The following is a 12,573-nucleotide window of genomic DNA, read 5'->3' as shown; positions in this document are numbered from 1 at the left end:
GCTGTCGTTTATACTGGAACCCTGGAGTTACTTGCAGCGTATTCAGATCCGACTAGTTGATCTGTTTTAAAATAAATCTGATTTCAACTGGATTCCTTAAGCAACGATTTTACGCAGTCTCTGAACCCCCCACCCTTCATGTTATTGTTCTTCTTTTTTTTTCTTTTTACTACTGCGTTACCACTAGTGTCAGTGTAAGACAAAGCCCGCCTTTGGTGAAGATCTGATGTGTAGCGCGTAAAAAAAGGGGTCTAAGAAAAAAAAGGAAAGCTAATTTTCACTCTCGTGCGGAGGGAGGGGAGCTTCGTGCAGTCAAACAACAGAAGCTGGAGAGGAAGAAAAGTAGGATATCTCCGCAACCCCCCAAAGTCTCATTCAGCACCACTCGCTGCTGGACAGCGACTGCGCGGAGGAGTTGATCGAGAATCAGGAGATCTGGTCAAACATCTAGTCTGGGAGTAACGCTGCTTTCTTCCCCAACACACACACACAACAAAGAATTCACCCGGGCTGCTTTTACTTGCCACCCCCAGCCCCCACCCTGGTCCTCCTCTTCTTCTTTTCAATCTTTCTCTGTGTGGCGGGTTGGGCGAGCAGCATTCAAACGGCAGGAGAGCCTGGAGCTGACTGGAGCTGGCGCTGCCAAACAAAGACGCAGGAAAGGAGGAAAGAAACCAAACAAGGCGACTACACAAATCGCAAAACTTCTTCTTTCTCTACTCTGCAGTCTCAGTTACTACGGAAATTTATAGGTAAGAGAGTTATTTTCTTTTCCACTGTTTGATTGACATCAGCAGGGTTTAGGGGTGGTATGGCAGTCATGCATCACAGAGTTATGCAGCTGTGTTGTGGCTTCTGTCTGTGAGAGTCTGCTGCTAAAAGACAGCCTGTTTGCCAACTAAGCTACTTGAAAATATGATTGTGTGATTCATTAGCACGATTACATCATAAGTAAAGCGCACAATTGACATCTCTTGGCTTTGATCCGATCGCAAATAGTGACTTCACAAACAAATTTCTTGTGAATGAATGTTAATATAAACGCGTGCGTTGCCTCGGAGGGCTGTGGTCCATCTCAGATCATGCTCAACAGATTAATCACTTTTGCTGAAAGGCTTTTTGGAGAATAAACGAGGCTGACGTTTCTTGTGTGGGTCTGATTCGAGGTCTTGAGAGTACAATGAACCCCTTCATCAGCTGGAGCGCCCTTCTGTGAGCCCCTCTCTCCTTTCCCTCCTCTTGACTTTGCTGCTGTTTCCCACACAAATACATCTGTAGGTTTGATCCCTGTACGCACAAACTAATGAAATTCAATGGATATAATTCAGTGTGCGCATTCAGCGGGTTGTTTGTGTGACTCGGCAGCAATCCATCTATGCATTTTATCATTTTTAAAATGAGACATGACGCCTTGGTGGGTCATGCGGCTTTCTGATGCCTCAATTGATTATCTGTCAGAGAATGCATTAATTGCTGCTCACATTTCTCCTGCAGGCAGTGACATGATGTTTGTTTCAGGATGTAGAAACATGCAAAGAATACATTTATTTCCCAAAGGGATGTTTCAGCTGAGAAGATGCAATGGTTTCCTCGCATCTTTGAGGAAATTAAAAAAAAGAAAACTGTATGCAGGCATGGTTTCTTCTGATTTTCAGTTTTTTTTTTGACAAAAATACTGTTCTGTGCTGCAGGTTTTAAGGTCCCACTCTACATCTCTCCTGAATCCAACATCCACATCTACTTCAGATGCCTCTCTGGTGGCTGTCAATTGGTGACAATGATTTAATTTGAGGTGAAAGACTCTTCAAATATGCAAAAAAAAAAAAAAATAAAAATAAAAAAAAAAAAAAAAAAAATAAATAAATAAATAAATAAAAAAAAAGTTAATCTTATTTTGTTGCAATTGGCACCAAACACCAATGTCCCAATGTTACAGCAATTTTACACTGTTGCTCTTTAAATTCCAAACATAGTCTCACTCAAACATTTACACCAAGACACTCAAATTTAAATCAAGTCTTTCCATTTTGCTTTGAGGCAAACATGTATTTGGTCCATTCTATTAAAGCTTTAAATCAAGCGTTTTGACAGATGTTTCATGCTAAAACATTTTCCCTTGTCTCCATCTATACAGTTATTCTCACAGTAATAAAGAGTATGAGTCTTTGCAGCACTAACTCTCACCTTATCTACACTCTGAGTAATATCACACTGTCTAGAGTGTAAATCAGCAGTCACAGTGCATGTGCAGTAGTGATTATTTGAGAAAATAAAATTGTATTCTCCAGCCTTCGCAGCCCTTTATTATGCGCCACTCTGAGCAAATCAATTCTGATATGAAACCAGGTGGATTGTAGATTTCTTATCATATTAGCAATAATGAAAAGGATCGGTTTCCTGGTAGCACTGTTCCAGAGAGCCTGAGGTGTTTGTCAAAAACCACTTCTTACTCACTGATCCAAAAATCCAGATAAGTGACACACTTCTCATTTTGATCTGACTGGAGATGATATCTCCAGAAGACCCAATTTCTTCTAACCCTGTATATGAGAAGGAAAGTATGCTGCTCTCACTAGCCTCTCATAATTTCCCCAAAGACACGATGTCCACATTTGCAGAGATGACCTTTTTAGGCCCTTCATGATCTGTGCCTCCTGTCTGAAGCTGTACACTGTCCGAAACAACATTTACCAATTAAAGGTTTGTGTTTGGTTTTGGTTATTGGGGTCAGGGTTCAGGCCGTAGCTAGAGCTAGGGATTGTCAATTGGAGGTGGGATTTGTATGCTGTCTGAGAGGATGTGAGGTACCAGAGGTGAAGTTCAGAGAAAGAACAATTACTGCAAAATGAACTGTTGACAGCTTTGAAAAATATTTCCGGTTCATTCTTCTTTTTGATGGGGATTCTTAAGAGTGTATCTGCAAGTTTTTCATGGTGCAAGACAACCTTCTCAGAAAGAAGGAAAAAACAAAAAAAGCGTTTGGAAAACCTTCAACAAACTGACTGATTGGCATAAAAAAGCCTGTTACTTTTAACCTTAACACCCAAATGACTTTCCTTGTGCTGTAATCTGTTCCAGACCTGATAATGTTCCTCTTCAACCCAGAAAATCATCCAGGATATGTTTACTGTCACTTCCTCTGTCTTTTGTAATTCATTTTCCATGCTGCTGTGAGTTAGTGTGACATTATAGGAATGGGGCAGGATAAATTATTCTCTTCGCTGGTTTCTCTTCCTTTTTCTTTCACACTGAAAGCAAGAGCATACGTCAGCGCTGAAATTCACAGGCAGCGGAAAGAAAGCGACAGACGAGTGGAAAGAGGCAGACAGCAAGCTTTCGCAGTTTCTTGGAAGAGGTTTAGATGTCCATTCCTCTGTTGTTCTATATTACTGACTCACGATCATAGTGTGTGCACATTCTGGATCGCCTCCGCTGCTTTCCTCTCCCGCTGTCCATCTGTTCGCCAGGGGGCCGTCTGTGTGGCTTAGCTGTGCTGACCACAGTCTGATGATCTCCAAAACAACAGCAGATCCATTCCTCACAATCTCAACACAATCCTATTTTCAGAACTGCTGATTCTTCCTCTCTGTGATCCTTTGACAAGCTTTCACTGTTTTTAAAGCTTAGTCATTTCCTCCGTATGTGTTTTTATATATATAAAAAAAGTTATTTTTTAAATTCTTAAAGCTTTTTTTTTAGAAGGATGGTTTAGAGTCTAAATACTTCTGTGTTAAACCACAAAGCTATAAGTGAACTCAGTTATCACAGAGTCAGAAACATGCCTACAGGTTGAATATCTCCATTAGAGGCCTGTTGACACTAATCAGAGATGACATCCATTGACATCCTATTTAATGTACAAGATTTACTACACAAACAATTAAACAAATAATCCATCAATCCCAGCAGGACCTTTTTTCATAAAGAACTGACAAGGAGTCGAATCAATCTCTGTTCTCATCAAACCTTATGCCGCCATGCACTGTCCTCAATAAAACTGCCTTCAATTCACATCCTAAAGACTTTAATTTGTTTCTTGACAATAGGTTAATGGATCTTGTTTACAAATAAACTTGTTATAACTGAACAAATTACCAGAGATTAACATTTTCACTCCTTTAAAACCTTGAGCTGTGTTTAATCCAAAGCAGGCTCATTGAAGTTTGGGAAACAGTAACATTTGGATTTGTGCTCTGACTGTGTGAAGGCTGGCACAGAAAAACTACCTGCAGCACTGTTTGGCTTTAACAAATGGAAAAATCTGTGTTAGGAGAAAAGATGCGGTAGTGCTGCTTCAACACTGTCACCCAGGAGACTTCCCATCCAGAGCATAGTTTCCTTTTGTTTTCCTTCATGTTTAGAGGGATAAAAATGACCTTTTTAGTTAGGTAGGGCTCTATATGACTTGTTTTAAGTACATAAAAAAGAAGAGAAATCCTGAATGGGTATAGAAAAACATTAACTTTATAATGTAGATTCTGCCATATAATCTCCTAGAAATGAATCTCTGTATTATGGGTTCATGCACATAGCAAAAACCTATAATCATATTTAAATAGTATGGTACCTATAGTATTCATGTGTGAGGCGTTTTAAACCCTCACCAATTGGGGACATTGCCTTAAACCCAGCCAGGGAGAGTTTTGGTACAGTGTTGTATTCATTAACTGAATATGAAGGGAGAAACAGTTGTTGTTTCTGGTTGTCAAACTCACATCCCATGACGGTGTCAGCACACTATAAACACCACAAAATATGTGGTGGGCTTGAATAAACCATTCACTGAAACATATTTGAGTTTTTGAAAATGGAAAATTATGCAGGGTCAAACTCTTTCTTTGTCCATCTGGACAAATTAAATTATATTTGTAACAAATTCCAGTCTGCTCTATACAACATATTGTAACTAAAGGATGCGGTTATGGTGAGGAACAGGTAGTGATTTGGTGAGGAACATGCCTATCAGAACCCTACACATTCCTCACAAATTGTGATGTGATATGAAGAAAATACGGCTCTGCAGGCTGAGAAATGTTTAGATTGTATACAGTATACCACACAGGTCAAATATCAATACTTACTTCTTGTACTGGACTGTTTATCACTCAAATGAATAATAACACTAAAACAATATGTTATAGTTTAGATTTCAGTCACGTAGCATTTTTTTTGCTTACTTACTTGGTTTCTATTAAAAAGACCTTTATTCACATTATGAAAAGTAATTATTTGAATCACCAAAATTGGTTTGAACAAAAAGCAAAAAATAAAATAAAATTAACCAGTCCTGGATTTAATACCGCTACTGTGTTACGTTGGCTAACAGCTTGAAAACAAATGAGTCCCTTCACATCATAAACACAACCTTATTTTTCTGGTGCTCTTTCTCAGACATCACTCGAGCTGCTTACGTGACTCATTTGTTGATTTCTGCTTGATCAAGGTGTACTTATATTGTGGAAGCTTGTGATTTATACTCCTTTTGGACAACCACTACTCCATAAAAATTCCCAATAGCAGCGATGGAGGATTTCTGTATGTGTTCTGCATGTAGTGAACCAAACTATGGTTGGTAAACAACAATTAGTACAGGACGCCATGGCTCTGTCTGGACTGGTAGTGATAGCGTATGCTGATGTTTAATTAATTAAAACAACCAGCAAGCACTCAGTTAAGGTTTACAAAGATTAAAAATACAGCTGTAAAATATTGTTACACAAAGGGAAATAAACTCTTATCTCTTGTGCTAAAGTTCAGCGCCTTGCTCTCCTGTCTGTCAACCTCTCCCCACTCCCTCTGCACACACTGTGGTTGAAAATATATCAACAACATTACCTACTTTGCCTCAAACAATAGCTACTAGGAGAATTTATCACCTGAATAATAATAATAATAATAATAATAATAATAATAATAATAATAATAATAATAATAATAACAAAAACAAAAAACAATTTTTTGTGGGAAATGACTGCTGTCCCTTGCTGTCTTGGAAGAATAGGTACAATAATTTTTGACGTTGTTTCATGTCACTTGCAGATAAATCAGATACTTTTCAGGCTTGAATTCCCCATTCAGAATGAACAGAGCGTTTATTTGGTAACCCGTTGGGCCGGGACGAGATGAGGCCGCTCTGTTATTTTTCAATTCAAGGTTCTTTGAACTCCTCTGGTTCAAACAGAGTTAATGACTATTTATTGTTGTTTTTCTGTTATAGTCACACCTGTACTCTGGTTAATCTGTCACAGCAGCAGCTGGAATCCTGTGGATTTTCCTGTGTTTTCCACCTATACGCCATTTAGATTGCATATGCAATCTTCCTGAGTACATTTGCATAAAACAGGGATATCGCTACAATTACTTTTTGTAACACGATTTCAAGTATAAAGGCTTCTTTTATCTTGGTCATTTTGTTTCATCTAGTCATGCAGAATATAAATAGTTCTTGCCACACATTTACACATCTATTTATTTCACATTTTGTTAAAACGTCTTGACACATAGACCTGTAATCTTGACTGTGTTCAAGGAACTTTCTTTCTGTTATTTCCCATTTTATGGACTAAAAATGAAATACAGGGCTTGTGTTTCATGGAGGGTCTGCATTTTTTATTGATATTCCAAGTGCAGGAGTTGAGGCTTTTTCCCCACTTTCTTTGTCACTGTTAAGGCCTTCCCACTACTCATTAATATGCATGAGCATATCTTTAGATTTTTAAGACATCCAGCCCATAAATCCTCCACAACTACAGTAGAAGGAAAATCTCTGTCTGATTACGTTGATCTTTATGTAATTTATTGTGTATGGGCATAAACAGAGAAACAGTTTATTTTAACAAGGATGGTTATGATTATTACTGCAATTATAGAGGACACTGCACAGCAGGAGTGATGGAAAAGTGGCCCCACAAGAATAGCTAAAATCCAGTTTCTGTATGAATGTTTTACATCCTGTCAGTCTATAGCAGAAAATTGTAAAAGGGGGGGAGGGGGGTGTCCCTGCTTTCTCCTGTAATGCATGACTTCAGGGCCCGTTCCTTTTAGCTGCAACAGACCACTCCAGATTAGTTCTTGTTCTGCACAGCAGCGTCTGGCAAAAAATCTCTTGCCAGCAGCCGTGGGAAGGCTCAGTTGGGTTCCTAAATCCTGCAGTCAACAGCCACCCATCTTCCTGTGCACTATTTCAAACCGTGATTACCATTTGTGTTTCACAGTTACTGGCTCCAGAGGAAGAGCCACATAGAAATATTCAATTATATGTTCAGTTGGATGGGCTTTGTGAGCTTTTTGCAGGTTTGGTCAGTGTTTGGGATGACACAGTTTGCTGCACCAAAGCGTGCCATAGTAAATTATATGCAAGCATTCATCATTTATATTTCACTGGTTTAAAAACAAGTGTAGGTATCACTGGTGGCTGATGCTGAGCGTGATTAATTGTAATTCTATCATGTGTTCAACAATTAAATATAAATGAAGCAAGACAGGATATTCAGTGTAAGTATAAAGGAGCACAGCGTCATTGCTTCTGTGCAAAAATCCATTAACATGTCAACTTTGCAGCACTGTATGTAATTTCCCACAGACTGGTGTTGATTCTGTTGTGCAAATTAGCTCAAGTAAAACATTTAAGCAGTAAAAAAAAGAAAAAACAAAACAAAACAACTAGTATAATGTTTCATTCAGCATATAGCACAGTCTTGGTCAATAGTTCAGCCTAGCAATCATATTGCAAGCCTCAACAACATCCACAGAGCTGCGTTTAACAACATTAAATTGTAAAGGGAGACTGCCATTAAAGGCTTTAGTTGTCTGGCTTGGTTGTGTTTTCTTCCATAATGGGCCTGAAGGGCTACTAGTGCACCACAGGTCCACTTAATGGTGTGCTGATCTTTTAGAGCCCATTACTCAGAGAATCCTTGTCATTGCCCTTGCCCTCCCTCAATACCACACTTCAGCTCACTGGTAATGACATGTCTCTATTTACATCAAGTCCTGATTATTAAAGCAGAAGCAGTAAAATAGGGGATTTCTTGTCTACCACTCCCAGCTTTGACGTCTGACACCTGTAAGTGGAAAATTATTCATATGCAGACAAACAGCTGGTGGAGTGAGACGCAGACCGAATGACTTCTGTTCCCAAAAGCAGTGAAAAAAGGAGACTCTAAATGAGTCTAAATGAATATACAATGTGGAGGGAAAGCTCCTCAGATTAGTGATGCTAAACAGAAACATCTGTTGTTTTACTCATGTCTCCTACAAATATGTCTTTATATCTAAACTGCTACACATGCCCCTCAGCGTCATTTATGCTACATTTATGACACATTAAGCTATGTTTATGTGAGGATTAAATTCTAGAAAGATAACTTGAACGAAGAGCCGATTTCAACAGGATCCACACTCTCAGCAAACATTAATGTGACAAGGCAGAATTTGGACCAGGGGGCCAGATTTCTTGAATAAAATTAATTTATTGCCTCTGACTGTACTGTAATTTACTGTATGGGGGTTAAAACTGATAAACCTTGGGTTCAGAAACAATTCAACTTCCACCAAAAGGTCATTAGTTTGTTGGCATTGTCTTATCACCTTGGTAACAAAGAAGAAAAAAAAAAAAGATCCTTGATGGAAGAAGTTCTCCATCTAATGTGTCAAATACAAGTGAGAGTGACATACTGTCTTGTGGCCATAATAACTATGTCACAGACGAAAGCTAAGGTTGTTTTAGACCAGAAATTTAAAGTGCAGCCTGTAGCAGAATCAAAGGTCAGTGACAGAGCAATGAAATATATCATTAATCCTAGTTTCTTCCAGTGTTGTGCAAGTTCAAACTTCTCATGATCTAGTTCAGACTTCAGTTCTGACAGGTTAAAATGAAAAAGTTCATGTTCATAGTTCAAAATTACAAATTTGAACTAGTTCAAGGTTTAGTTCATTTAAATTTTTATTAGGTTAGACGTGAGAATGAAAGACTGAACTTGAGTAAAATTGAACTGTTGTGTCTTGCAATTAAATCAAATTAAATTCTGTTAGACAGAATAGAAATGCATGTGGAACAGATGTTCACAGAAAAACGAATTTGTTCATTGAACTCATTCACACACAACACTGACTTCTATTGGTATCTAATCACTTTACTAAAATATGTTATGTAATTATTCTTTGAAGTGAGTTATTTATATCTACTTGCCGTGGGTCCACAAACGTGGCAGCTGCCACCAATATAGTATGGTGTCTTTGAATGGACAAACTTCTTTGTGTGTAAAGGGAGAACCAGCTGAGATTTTACACTGCAAACCATATTTTGTCGGATAGGTGCTAGAGCACTGTTTTGGATAAATAATGCCTTAAAAGTTTTGTTGTGCATCCCAGTACAGAACAGTTCTGTACTGGTATGCTTCTTGGATCCACAAGTTGAGGTGTTGGGGGAGAAGAAGATAATGGCTAAGCTCTCATCCCCACCTCTCTCGGTCCCCGCTAACGCTGACAGCCCTGCAGAGCTCCTTCAGAGTCAGACTGCTGCATCCAAAGCGTGAAGCAGTGCTTGGAGCAGGCCCGTGATTCTTCCAGTAGACCACAAACACACTCAATAAAATCCAAAATAATTTAAGATACATATCTAAGATATCTTATTTTTATATATTAACAACAGGAGTTTCTCCCTCCTGTGTTTTCATGGGTTCTCTCCCGGCTTCATCCCACAGTCCAAAGACATGCATGTTAGGCTGATTTGTGTCTCTTAATTCAAGCTAGGAATGACTGCAAGTCTGACTGAATGTTTGTCTCTCTGTGTTGGTTCCGTGATGGACCAGGAACAGCTCCAGCCCCCTTGCAACTTTGCATTTGAATAATCCATTATCTCGAGAAAACAAAGTTTATTTTCTTGAGATAACGAGATAAATTATCCCGTTACCACGAGAAAATGGTGTTAAAAAAATACATGTGGGTCCAGTTGCTCTTGGCTTCCGTACTCTAGTGTTAATAAATAATAATAATAATAATTAAGCACTTGCAAATGATGCTGTCGTACTGGTGTGGGTCATCTGATCAGAAAACAAATCTGTGCCAGTTTTCTTTAGACATACTTAAACTGCATTATTAGTAAATAAATAAATAAATATCAAGAGAGTTCTGACCAAAACAGCAGCAGTTATATTATAATATGGATTATAATCAAACATATAACAAACAAACAGAGAAGGAAAAAGATCACATCAAATTCTTAACATCAAATAAAACTGCAGTGACATCGAAAGGAGAGAAAAAAAGGCCAGATTATCAGTCTATTCTACTATATTTCATTAGAGAGAAAATTCTTGAATGCATTACCAATTTAAAAAATAATTTTTTTTTTTTTTTTTTTTTTCTAGTAATCTTAAATATACAGAAAAATCTAATGTCCTTAATGTTAATATTGCAATGGTAAACTTATGCATACTGGTTTGTATTTGATGTACTTTATGCACAGAGACAGGTGGAAACAGCACCTGCTACGAACTGCTTAATGTGACCTGTATTTATTGTTATATGAGATTCCTCATCCCTCTCACACAGTGTCCTGTCTTTGTTTACAACATGGCAGTAATGGGGGCACTGTAGACTTTCCTCAGTCAATACAAACACTGTTCCAGACCCCAGCTGCGTCATAACGTGGCAGTTTGAAGCTGGAGCATGCACACAACAGAACACACACACACACTCCGATACACACACACACAGGCACGTACAGACACGCACACACACATATGCACTCAGGGGTACTTTTGCATTGCCTTGCGCAGTTATCTCTGGATGTCTCACCCATATAGAGATATATTAGTACACAGCACAGAGTGTATTTGATGTATTTTAGCTATCCACATGATTTAGTTTTTCATGATTTATTTGGTGCTACAACTATCATACCACTGGCGGTAAGGATGGGATGATATATGGAAAATCTATTATATACTTAAAGACAGATATTTAAGATTCCTAACGACTGTTTAACCTACAATTATGGCTTCAAAGCTTTTGTTGAATCTTAATCCAGATCTGAACCTACTTTGTAATTCAAACCTTTCGCTATCCATTTTAAAACCACATACATGAATAATTGGATGGAAGCAGATAATGAATGCTGATCTTTCATAATGGTCGTATTCAGAAATTTACTTTAATATGCAAACACAGGGATTTTTTTCTGTAAAGTGCAAAGATGAACTTTTATTAAGAACATTTCCTCTCTGCTGCTGCGAAAAGTCTTCTCTGATTTCGGCCAGTCTGTAAACTGCCTTCCTGTTTTATCTTTGTCTGACTGTCGTCTGCCTGAACTGTCTTCTTGGCACCCAAAAGAACCTTTCTGCAGAATACTACCCATACCTGAAGTGTGAAAATAGGGTACTTGGATGAATGACTTTACATCTCTCTACAGTAATGAAAATTGAAAGAATCAAAATAATCCACCTTCATTTAGAGCTTAACATGTTATATTATTTTACCAACTTAGATTTGAGAAGAGAGAACTGCTGCATCTGTCCTTTTACTTACAATAAATTGTACTGAAAATACAATGTTTTGGCCCATAGAAATTTATTAGGAGGGATGAAGGTCTTGACATCAAAAAGTTGCATTTCCAATGAAGTCTGTTGCAGTAATAGTGCAGTGTACAGCAGTTCTCTCTTCCCTGTCTTACAGATATTTGTTCTTACACACCTGTCCCTGGGAGACTGAAGGTGCACACGAACCTCCATCTATAAGTCACCAACTTAAACCAATGCGGGGCTGAGTCCCACAACTTGTAACTAATGGTACTGTAAGAAGAAAAAGCCATCTTCCAGGTGTACCATGTGGGAACTCTTAACTGCCTGCTTTCCATCACAGCGTATTGCACCAGCAACCACCCATTTAGACTCAATTCAGCCCTTCTAATGAAATGCTCCATCTCTGTCATCAGGGCGCTCTTTTCACGATCTATTACACTTTATACATTCATTGCTTAGTTGCATTATGTGCCACAGACTTCTGCAATCCAGTGCACTGTTTCAATTATGAGGAGGAGGGGAGCTTTTGCTGAACCTTCATCAGGAAGTCATACCATTATTTTCCGCTTCATGGATTTTTTTTTTCCTCTATGGAGCTCAGCGTTACTTCCTGTTTAATTTTGCTACATTGTGCAGTGGCCCTCCCTCTGTACAGATTCAAGATCAATGGCTGATGTTTAATACACACCTACTGCTCTTTGATGTCAATATGTTTGGAGGGTTTAGCATTCAGCAAGTCCAAGCACAAATCCTTAAGTTGTTCTCCACACAAATGACCGTGGGGTCGAATTCTGGAAATAATCTCCACCAAGGAGGACGGCGGATGGTACAGCTTAGATGTCTACAGGAATTTAGACTTCTGTTTTTGCCCTTAAGGTACAAAATAAATTACAACCTCCCACCCACTTATATCATTGAATGTCATGTCTTCAGGCAAGCCTCAACAGAGAAATGGAGACTTTTAAAGAGGTTAAATTTCCATAAAATAAGCGTTACAACAATTACTTTATCTGAAATAATTTCACATATACACTGTCAATAAGTGTGTTGC

The 12,573-nt window shown here is 38.4% G+C and overlaps 1 protein-coding gene across 2 annotated transcripts in view; it reads left to right on the top strand.

The window, feature by feature from the left end:
- Nucleotides 1–319: 319 nt before the first annotated feature.
- LOC121652052 (metabotropic glutamate receptor 4-like) overlaps nt 320–12,573 on the top strand; it is a 199,456-nt gene continuing 187,202 nt past the window's right edge. For both annotated transcript variants that reach the window (XM_042004589.1, XM_042004590.1), the window contains exon 1: nt 320–752. The gene's annotated coding sequence lies outside the window, so the exon portion shown is untranslated. The remainder of the gene's footprint in view (nt 753–12,573) is intronic.

Source organism: Melanotaenia boesemani, chromosome 13 (assembly GCF_017639745.1).
Source record: "Melanotaenia boesemani isolate fMelBoe1 chromosome 13, fMelBoe1.pri, whole genome shotgun sequence".
Lineage (NCBI taxonomy): Eukaryota > Metazoa > Chordata > Actinopteri > Atheriniformes > Melanotaeniidae > Melanotaenia > Melanotaenia boesemani.
The sequence above is the reverse complement of the archived record's forward strand: the minus strand, read 5'-3'. Positions and strand labels throughout refer to the sequence as shown.